Genomic DNA, 11,012 nt, shown 5'->3' on the forward strand with positions numbered 1-11,012 from the left:
CTGTTCAGGCTGTGAAGAGCGGCCAGGACCCCTTATCTGTACTTTGAGCAGGAAATCCTTTCCCTGATGAATAAATTGGCTGTGATGGGTATGGTCCATCTCTGAGTTTAATGGGTGAAAATTCACTACAGGCAATGTAATTATTACAAATATTCTTTGTTTGCATTTTACTGTAACTATTGCATTTCACAGTGTAGAAAACTGAGGCATAGCAAGCATTGAAAAAGTAACACTGCTCTGTTTTCCAGGCTTGTTACTAGTTAACTGAACTTTATAATGTCTCTTGGAGCTCAGTAAATACTGTCAGGAATGAAAGAGTTAGCAAAAAAATATTTGTGTGTCTTCTAAGGATTGTTATTGAAAGGTAGAATATACTTCAAGCCTCGTAACCATAAGTGCTGAAGCACAGTCAAGACAGCATGGCAAGCTTCTAGGAGGATAAAACAATCCAAACCTATAATCCATGTTATGAGGTCATCGAAAGGACCAGTCATACCTAATATGATCAAAAATTAGATTTCTCTGGTCGAGAAAATTTGATCTGGCATTTTTCACAGTCTTAGTGTCTTTCCTTTGAAAGAGTCCTTTGTTCTGCAGGTCTCGGAATGAAATTAAATCACAGCTCGTGTAAATAATGATTTTGAATGGCTGGAAGCCAATCCTGTATCCTGTAGCTGCTTTTACCCTTCCCCCCCCCCCCCCCCAACACATACACACATCATGTTGAACTTCTCCCCATCCTCCAAGGTGGGAAAGATAGGAGGGTATTTGTTATTTCCCCAGAAACCTTATGGGAGGAATCGGGACTCGCAAAGGGCACGTTTGTGACTCTGCCGTGGGGAGACCATTAACTCTATAAGCAGAGCAGCAATTTATGGACCTCAGTGGTTTGGATGTTGCTGCAGCCGATAGAGTGAACTTGCTCTAATTTTTTGCCTTTTCATTTGTGAATCGTTCAGGAACCAATTCTGACTCAGTTCTCTTGGTTAAAGTTCTGCTTCAGACCCTTTGGCTGGAAAGCTGCACTCAATGAGCGGTTCAGTCCTCTGTGAGTACTCAGTGTTATTCATTTTTGCGTGGTATGTGACTGGTCACCTCGGTCATACTGTATCATTTTTATTTCCAGGTTGGTTTAAATTAGGGAGCAATGAATAACAGACTATGAAATTTGGGGTGAATGCTAATTCATGCTGACTTGTGTGAAGCTTTTGGGAATTGCAGACATTTCCCAAATGCCCTGTGGTTTTCCAAATGCTAGTGAGTCACAGCCAGCCACTTTCATTCATAAAAATATTTACAAGATTGTTTTTTTAACTATTTAATCAATTCTGCTGGAGTTGGAGTTTTGTTTTCTGACTGAAGTTCATGGAAATAGTTACACTAATGTCACTGGGACATGGATCTGGCCTAAGTTACCATAACAGCATGTAATTATATACAAATATAAAAAATGCAAAGTGCATTAACTCAGTACCTTCCAAAATTAAAAGCAAATGCTCAATTAAGATGAAAAAGGGCCTGGACTGAATTTTGCCTGGGAGACCCCCAAGCCAATGTAATTCTGGCTGTGATGTAGCTTCTTCTGGGACAGAGGAACACTTTCAGCATGTTGGTTTGGGCTTTTTCTTTTTTTTTCTTTCTTTCTTTTTTTTTTTTTTTTTTTCCTCCCCCACCCCCTACAGCATTAGTTGGGAGCTGTTCAAAGCTCCGGGATTTTGGAACAAGTCCTGGGGGAGATGGATTAGCAGGCAGTAGGTTGGCGAGAAGGTCAAAAAGACAACATATTGCATTGCTAAATGCGCACTGCAGTTATCTCAGCTGTGCGTCTCTATGCCTATCTATTATACAGCAGTACATTATATGTATGCATTTCTGCTTTAGGAAAATTCTTATCTCATGTGGTATGCACATCTCTTATCAGTCCCTGGAAATGAGCCATTGTAACTACCAGCAATCTCTCAGCATGGACAATGCGTTTTACTGAAATCTCCCAAATCTCTTAGCTTGACTGATATCGAATTTTTTTTCTCTCCCAAAACAGCACACTTAAATTTGAGTATCGAGGTTTGAATGCAGTAGCTGAGTGCTATCGAAACAGATGTATAAAGAGCAGAGGTAACTCAACTAACTGTGTCTAAGGCTCTGCCTTGATGCCAGCCCCTGCTGCAGACGGGCAGCGCTGCTGTAAGTCACAGAGGAGCGATGCGGCGTATCTCGGTTTTGGGCAGGGGAATGACTGAATAGGCTGCCTAAAGGACGGGTTTGTGCTGGCACCGGCGGCTTAAATCCCCCGTGTAATCAAGGCCTGACACACAATTGTAGACAGCTTAGAGAAAGTGCCTCGCTTGTCACTACAAGGCAGTTCATTGTCGCCCTGTCAGGCGGTGCCGGGGCTGCTGTCCTCTGGCCAAATCCCAGCCTGGGGCTGCAGCAGGCGAAAAATCATCCCGGTCAGGCAAACAGTGAGCTTGCAAGCTTTGTTTTATTGAAACCATCAAGCTTGGCTAAAATTTCCAGTCTTGGAGAAAAAGCCAATGACTTCATCCTTGGAGCTGCCTTCATGTAACCTTTGCTTTCACAGATCTATTAGGAAGCTCCCTGGGAGGGAAAGCCCAGCTGCCAAATAAATCACACCTTCCCAGCAGAGAGGTGTGAGATGCTCAACAGGAACCCAAGTTGCCTGGAACGAGAGAGACAAGGGATCTTCTGCAGAGATTTTCAAGCTTGTCGAGATGCCAGCAGGGCCAGATCCTCAGCCAGAGCCGGTGGATGTAGCTGCAGCAGTTCCTGGGGAGTTCTGTTGCTCTGCTCCCAGTGAGGATTTGGCTGGAGCTTGTGTGTATGTGGTAGGTAGGGAGGAGGCTGTAGTCAACTGTGGGACTCTTTATTTTTCTTTCTAATTAAAAGCAGATATATTTCTTTAAAACATTTGCAGTGGGAAACTATAATTTAGTTTTAGAATTTCCCATTTAATACTCCCCTAATGCCTGTGAAAAGCTTAGAGTTGCGGTTCATGATTTGAATCTTTATGGGCAATTAGAAGAATGACTTGGAGAAATGCAGGTACATATTTTCAGAACTTGAGGCAGGATGATGAGGGGAGGAGAAAACCTACGGACTGGGAACAGAGGAAACTTTGCTGTAAGGGGACGGGGGAGACCCTCCATTATGGCATTTTTTTTTTTTTTTTTTAAAGATTCTTGAGCATCAGTGTTGCATGATACGGGGGTCATGTCAGCAAAACATAATTCAAATTTTTTTGGACCAGAAGCCAGATTTCTACTTGCGTATCTCTCTGTAATGCACATCTTGTCTCCTCTGCATTTAATTTGCTGGATCTAACAGAGCCTATGTTGACTTGGGAGGAGAAAAAGAGAGACAGAACACACGTTCATCTTATTCATGCACTGATTTCAGAGGGGTTTGGAGAGCAGGATGAGAGAAGATTTTAGTCTTTGGGCCTGTATTCGCAATAGGCTAGCCTTTTTGCATAAGAATGTCGATGCTGCTGGATCGAGTTTCTGGTCCAGTGTTTTTCCTTGAAGACTTGTGAAATCCAGCTACTTCAGAAGATGACACAATAATCTGAATTGCTTTTTATCTTTCCTCTCCCACTCCAGTGAAAGGTTTATTGCTCCTGTATTAAGTGAGAAGAACGATTTCTGGCTGCCACAATTTTCGTTGGCTCACATGCTCTGTCTTTGTGGACTGTCTGCTCTGAAATCTTTCCTGTCCTTTGACTTTTCTTCATGTCTGATTTTGGATACTCTCCTGTGAGCTCCTTCTACTTCCACAGTATCTTTCTTGGAACAGGGTAACCAGCCCTGCCCGCAGTATTTCCCCTTGAGGGTATGCTGTCTGTTGTAAATGCAACAAGTCTTACAAGCCCATTTATAGCACTGGGTGTCTCCTGCATTTAGAAAAACAAATATCCCATGCCAAACTGTAATGCTATTTACTTCCAAACTTCCGCTGGCAAATAATTTTGCTCAGTGTGTCCCCAAAAGAACCGAGGAGAGACTGGGAAGCAAGTTCTGTCCTTCCAGGGAAGAAATGAATGAACTGAAGTTTCACCTCTGGCATGTTAATTCTTGGAGAAGTGACCAGAACTGGTGGCTGGTGTTAAATCCTCCAAGGGAATGTATTTCAACCTGCCTTGCTGTGATCCTACAGTACTTATGCTAGTGTCCAAGGGAAGCAAACGAGAAGTGAACAAAGAGGAAAAGGCAGGGTTTTCTCTGCTGTTGAACGTGGACAAAGGCTAGTAGGTAGTTAGATAATAGATATTTGTCTTGGCATTAGCGGTTTGATACTGCAGTGACAATCTCCAGTGACTTTATGTGTAACTCATATAGGGGCAGGAGGGAGGGGGATGACCCCTGTGACTGCGGCAGATGTGTGCTGATTAATGGCACCCAGGTGAAATCAAGGCTACCTGAGGTGGCCCATATGCTCTTCGTCAACCTGCAGCTGTTTTGCAATGAATGTCTTGCAGCAGCAATAGAAGAAACACCAACATATTCTCACAGCTGAAATGGTGACTTCTCCTGCTGTTAATAGGTCTTCCTTGCTAGTCTGCTGTATAAAGCTTCCCATTTGTGTGCTGTGGCCGTTCTGTCAAGGTATAAGTAATCACTTTCATACTTACTGAGCTGCACGGTCACCAAGGTGTAATATCTGATGGGCAACAGATGCCTTTTTTCTTCCAAGGTTTACAGCATTGTATTATTGCTGTTATTTGCTCTGGCTCCATGCTGCCAGGGAGTGGAGGAGGGGAAAATATCAGCAGCCTGCTGAATGAATGGCACCTACAATCTTCCTCTTGCTTTGAGGTCTATTTTAAAGTGCTTGAATAATACCCAGCACTCACAGATCTTGTGATTTCATTTCTGAGGTGTGCATCTCCTGCAGTGGAAATTTCCAGTTTATTCAGATAGCCTTTATCCAAACAAAGCACCATTCTGCTAAGGGAGCCTTATTGCATTTGTTAAATGCCCCTGTGCCTTGCACAGTGTAACAGAAGATAAACAATGAGAAGAGACTCAACCAGGTCTTCTGAAGGAGTCTCTCACAAATGTGACGCACTACCTTTGTGTTTAGTTGTTTGCGTTCAAGGACCAAGCAGGCAAATGTGCAGTGATTCACACAGTCTGGCATTTGAGCGTGCTTGATTGAGAGAGTGCGGTGGTGTCTCAGACTCTGCTCCAGTGCTGCTGCATTCCCTTTGCTTCTGAAAAAGTGCTGTGCAGCCTTAAACTTCCAGCTCGATACCCTCCAGGAAGCCTGGTTTAACACCTCATCTGAAGGACATGATATGAGTCATTAAAAACATTTTTTAAAAGTCTGGAGGTGACCTATGGAGCTCCAGGAGACTGATTTTTTTTTTCCCTGTACCAGCAAGCAGCCAATTCGCATGGGCTACCTCTGAGCCGACAAGTCTCTTGAAGCGATGCTTCTGCCCTCTGCAGAAAGGACTTGGCTAATACTGAATCCATCCTTCCCTTCCTCAGAAGCTGTTGCTGTGAGATGCTGGGAGACCACTAAGATGTGAGCTGTGGGGAGAAGCTGTGCCAAGGCCCCTGTTCAGACCACCTGAACTCAGCTCAGACCTGAGCCAAGTGCTTCCTGCTGACCTCTTTTAAGCAGCCCCTGCTCAGTACTGTAAGTTCCTTGACCCACTCTTCAGAAGTGTCAAGCTCTCCATTACCTAAACATGCATGGCCCTTCATGCACAGAAAGTATTTGGGAGTAGCCTACAGAAAGACGTGCAGGCAATGTAGAGTTGGAAAGATGTAGAGACCTGGCCCTTGCCCCTGCCCTCCCCAGGAAGGCTGCAGGCTGTATTTACTGGTAGAGATGCCACCTGAGTGCTCCCTACGTTGTTTGGCCAAAGCACACATGCGAGCTAGTCTGGAGGTGGCTCGTTCCCTTTCCATAGAGTTACTGCTGAGACCATGGTCACTGGACCAGTCTATAAAACACCTCCAGTAAGCTCTGTCCTTTTTTGCAGTGCTACCGTGCCTGGAAGCTTGTTGCCCATTGCTGGCTCAGCTGGTGGCCTTTCCTCCTCCTTGCAGTGCTCAGACCCACACCTGGAAGTCCCTGTCCCCTCTCCCAGCCTGGCCACCCACGGTGTTACCAGCACAGCCCTGATGCAAAGTAGGAGTCAAGCTCTCCTGCACCCAGCAAACAAAATACGGCAACTTTGATATAGAGTGAGCCATAGAGTTTATTTCAGCAGGAAATGGGGCTTTAAAACCTCCAGGAGAATGAAGCTGTCATAAAAGTTGTATCCCCCTCCATGCATGCATGATTCAGTCGTTAGAGCTACAGGATGGAAAAAGAAATGCCAGCTCAGGGATATAATTTGGCTCCATGGAAATACCGAAGCCTTGTCTGCGCTAATACTTGCAGTAATAGGTATTAAATTGGCTCATGTAGACACAGCCCCGAAGGGCAAGAAAACAACTTCACATCTCCTTTTTAACCTCTCTCTCTTTTCAAGTCAACCTTTTTTCCAGGCGCGGTGTGTCTTTATGGCTGTTTACGCTCTGATATTGCCTAGAGGTCCTCACTCAGATGGCAGGCCCGTTGTGCCAAGAGCGCTGTGCACGTTCAGGGAGAGAGAGACCCACAGGGAAGAGTTTAAAACCCACGTAGACATGACAGGGAAAGGAAACATTTCTCACTCCATATCGCAAAGCGAGGAGCCAGGGGCTGACTGGGGAATGCCGGTGGATTAAATTCAGGGGGTGAACATGGCTGTGCTCTCTGCAGAGAGCTCTGCTTGGTGGTGGGGTGCACCGCACCACGTGTGAGGCAGCCCCCAAAACCACTCTTGCAAATATGACCAACACATGCATCTAACTCGCTGCCAGTATCAAGCTACTTCAGTGTCCCTGGCTATAAAATGCCTGGCTTAACCTGCCTGTGTTTCTGATGGAACATCCCAGGCTTGACTGTGCTATCAGAAATGTGAACCTGGCTCTCCTGAAGCAAAATCTGGTGCTTTGCCACAAAATCTCAGGAAGCAGCTTGTCCAATCCAGTGTGCTCATCTTTGCTGCAATCTGTTCATGGAGAGGCAGCCACAGTTCCTGCCTGGCAGGTGGGTCTCATCCTGCTACGGAGCAGCACTACACGGGCTGCTTTATTTTTCAGGATCAGGAGTAGTTTTCATCCAGTCTTCCTGAATAACAAGTCAGTAGGTCACAAACTCTTGTCATTGTGGCAGTTAGCTTTTAAAAAAGCGAAATGCTTTGACCATTGTTTCTGAAACTAAATCAAGAAGAAACGGCATCTTTTCACAACCTTTTGAGGAAAACCTCCATGAGGTGCTAAGCTGTTGCTCAAGGGGTGTCTCAGATGAGAGCATTCTTGCAAGATTGGCTCCCCAGCAATTCAAGGGTCATGCATCTGACCAAGCTCTCTGCAGTATCAAACTACTACCCTCAAGCATAACAAAAGGAGAAAAAAAATCGAGTCAATAGGGGTGAGCTGGATGACTGAGTCAAATTCAGGAGATGTGTGCGCCTGTCTTGCAATGATGTTTTTGCCTTTTATATGTGCCATTTAAAAATGTATTGCTCAAATCCTGTTTCTTCCACTGTCCTCTCTTAGCGGAAGAAATGGGGCCCAGCTCCTCTGGTCAGCTCCAGGGCTGAATGTGCATCCCTGTTACAAAGGCATTTGCATTTGGAGTCCCGTTGTGCCCAGATTAGAAGGTCTCTAAAGCGCAAAGGGCTCTCAGTCTCTCTTCTAAGTTGGGCCCATCTCCAAGGCAAATACAAGTATATGCAGACAAACTGTGGAAACGAATGTTTTACCCACTCAGGGGAAGGGGAGAGAGGTCTGGAAAAATACTATTACAAATTCCTGGCTCAGATGACTATTCTTGTCTTTTCTAGGGGCTGTATCTCCCAGCAGGAACACACTGAGTGTTTTCAGTAGTGCATTAACGTTGAGACTGGTATGTCAGGTACTCTTCTTAGCAGGGCTTTATTCTGAAGGATCCTTTCTTTGCTTTTAATTGTTGTCTTCTCAATTTTGGTGACAGCTTTCTGAGTGAACAATGAACTGGTGAAAACCCTGGACCCTCCTGTCTCCAGTATGCGTCCTCTGAAAGGAAAATTTGCACACCTTGTCTGCCCGAGCATCCGCTTAATAACGTGACCCTGAGAACCACTTTTCACTACCTGTTAAGACAGCAGAGCTCTTCTGACTGCTTTCCAAAGCAAAGATGAAGTATCCCACAAAAGGTACAGTCATGATCTGTCCTGCATTAGCACAACCAACGTACTCGAGTCCTATTAATCACCCTTATCTAAGTTAATGGACGTTATTTTCAACAAAGGAAGGAAAGAGTCCCCCATCTCTCCCCAAATGCCCTAGGGTTCACATATGAGGAATGTGAAGAAATGGCTTCATATTCATAGTTTCTCTCTTAGGAGCTTAGAGGCAGTGTAGAAAGTCATTTAGAAATACCAGGGGCAGAGGGAGAAAGATAGAAGATGTTGGTTTTCCACAGGTCAAGGCTCAGATCAAGTCTTGTGCAGGTCAGATCACAGTGTATACTCTGAATCCTCAAGAGCACCCTCAGGACTGGCACCTTGGGTGCTTTGAGGGTTTTAAGGCATTGTGTCTGCAAACTTGGGACAATGAGGATTACCCTGCAAATGCAGTGAGCCAGGTCTTCTGCATGTGTAAATGGCCTTGCTTTCACTGAAGCCGTGTGATCTGCTGGGGTTTGGGTAAGGTCTGAAGTGTGTTGTTAAGCTTTGGTTGTACATCAGGTCATGACATGCCTTCTAGCTGAGGGGCCTGGACGTGTTGTTCTTAGCAGATGTACCTGGAAGTGCAGAGAGCAGAGCAACTCTGATGGCTGAGCAGATGTGTATGTGCATTTGCTGAGGGCCTGCACTGAGGGCAAGGGTTGGTCCGACCAGCAGAGAGTCAGCATGGGGCTAGCAGAGCATACAGGTCTTCACCGTTTTCTTCCTAATGTTGCTGGTATCCAGGTTACCAAGCAGTGCTTGCAGGTAACATGGGTCATGAGATGCTCTGGTCACTTTTCTCAGATCTTTCTGTGGGACGGCAAAATGTTCCTGCAATTTCCCTCAAAATACTTGGGTTGCATTCAGCTGTGGGAGGAGAGTGCTTCTGGCTCACTGCTGTTGAGTGTCGTCTTCCTGCTCTGTGTATAAGCTCTCCTTGGTGTGCCACGTGTTATCTGGCCTGCTGTGCCTGGTCCACCGGGGGCATGAAATAGCTGCAGGTGCCAGCCCAGGGGTTTGCGTAGAAGTTATTCTCAAAAACAGAATGCAGAGTCCTAAATCACTTAGGAATTGAAGGGAAGAGGGAGATAATTTGCTCCCTAATTCTGCAAGAAAAGCTTTTAAGAGTAATGAATGGTCCTATAAGTTTCTTTACTCACCTCTTAGCTCTCCAAGTCTTACAGACCACTACACAATCTTGGATGAGTCTTCGTTTGAAAGGTTTTCCTACACTGTACTGGGTGCCCTCAAAAATTGTTCACCCAGATTTTGTTTTTGGCAAGTCTGATTAAAACTTCTAAGTTATCCTGAGAGATCCTGGAAGTCACTCCAACAACAACAGGTTTGATCCCTTCTCTTGAAATAAAGTCTGAATAAATAGTCTCTTATGTTAGCGCATATGGCATATCAAAGCAAATTTGCACACTCTGTGAAATATATTCTGTATCTATCTTTTCCTTACCTGTAAACTAGGTAGAAAAGCATACACACACACACAAACTATTTGATGTTTTTTTCTACAAATCAAAAAACTGTCTCCATGGTCCTATTATCTCCTTTTATTAAGTATGTTTTCATGCTGTGCTTTTTTTCATGCCCACAGTCAATAACAATTTAAATGATACTCTTTGATGCCCTTTGTTCACATCATTTATTTCCATCTCTTTATCTGATTTTGCCAACAGGACCTAATTTGAAAGAGGCTGCAGTTCAGCGGCAGGAGGGATTTAAACACTGTTAAGACTGACATTTTCCCTCATCTCACATCCCGTGGGGTACCTGATTGCAAATTTATAATACACCAGAGGTCTTGCCATCCAAAGATACAGACTTACAGTAACAGCAACTAATTTAAAAAAGATCTCCAGCGCATCAGTGTCTGGGGCTGGTTTACACAGACTAATTAATCCTTATTTGACCTGAATTAACTCTTAATCTGTGTGAAATGAAAGAGCTTTACTGGGATACAGCAAATTTTCGAAGATGGAAAATCCTTTCAGAACAGGAGGTTTCTGCAGCTGGGTGACATGTGGATTAAAATACTTGTTGGCTGCTGCTGTGGAGAATTAGCTCTTTCGTTTTCTTTCTATTCCCACCCTGCTTTTGCTAACCAGAAAATACAGAAGAGAGGCAGATGATTTTCAGCCACCAGCAATTGCTGTCCCTTGGTAACTGATGCAGGAGGAGAGAAGATCAATTGTCCCTACTGTTTCTTACTGATACCTTGGGCTTATCGAAGAAGTCTGCAGAATGGCACAAGTAAGAATGACCATTTTGTGACAGATCTTCCCCCCCGGTATCCCTTCCCAAACTACACAGTGTCTAGGTAACAGATTGGCTTGTGCACTGCTTGGGAGCAGTCCCATTAGTAAGGATTGCAGAAGGGAGCACTAGGTAAATACTTAAGCATCACAGCGACTACCCCCTACGTAGCCTGCTCAGAAGCCGGGAGACGTCTCTGCCCCATATCTCTGTGATATGAAGGTCGGGGATGCTAAGCGTGCAAAATATTTTATTAGACTAACTCGTACAGATGGAAAAAACAAATTTTCAGGCTCAAAGTTCCCTCATTGGGTCTGGTAAGTGATGGTCTGTAAGAAGACAGGCTCAATCAGGTGAGGTGTTGTTACTCTCGCTTCTCAGGGGAATCAGCCAGAGCACAGGATGAGTGAAAGGCTCATCCAAGTTCACATCAGGAGCATGAGGGGACAGATGTGTCCCTGGCCATAGCACAGCCTGA

The 11,012-nt window shown here is 44.8% G+C and overlaps 1 long non-coding RNA gene across 1 annotated transcript; it reads left to right on the forward strand.

Annotated features, from left to right (window-relative positions):
* Positions 1–7,913: 7,913 nt before the first annotated feature.
* LOC135330291 (uncharacterized) lies at positions 7,914–10,465 on the forward strand. The gene is made up of 3 exons (XR_010392215.1): positions 7,914–7,968; positions 8,056–8,257; positions 9,958–10,465. It is a non-coding gene; the product is annotated as an uncharacterized LOC135330291 (long non-coding RNA).
* Positions 10,466–11,012: the final 547 nt, after the last annotated feature.

This window comes from Dromaius novaehollandiae, chromosome 19, assembly GCF_036370855.1.
Source record: "Dromaius novaehollandiae isolate bDroNov1 chromosome 19, bDroNov1.hap1, whole genome shotgun sequence".
Lineage (NCBI taxonomy): Eukaryota > Metazoa > Chordata > Aves > Casuariiformes > Dromaiidae > Dromaius > Dromaius novaehollandiae.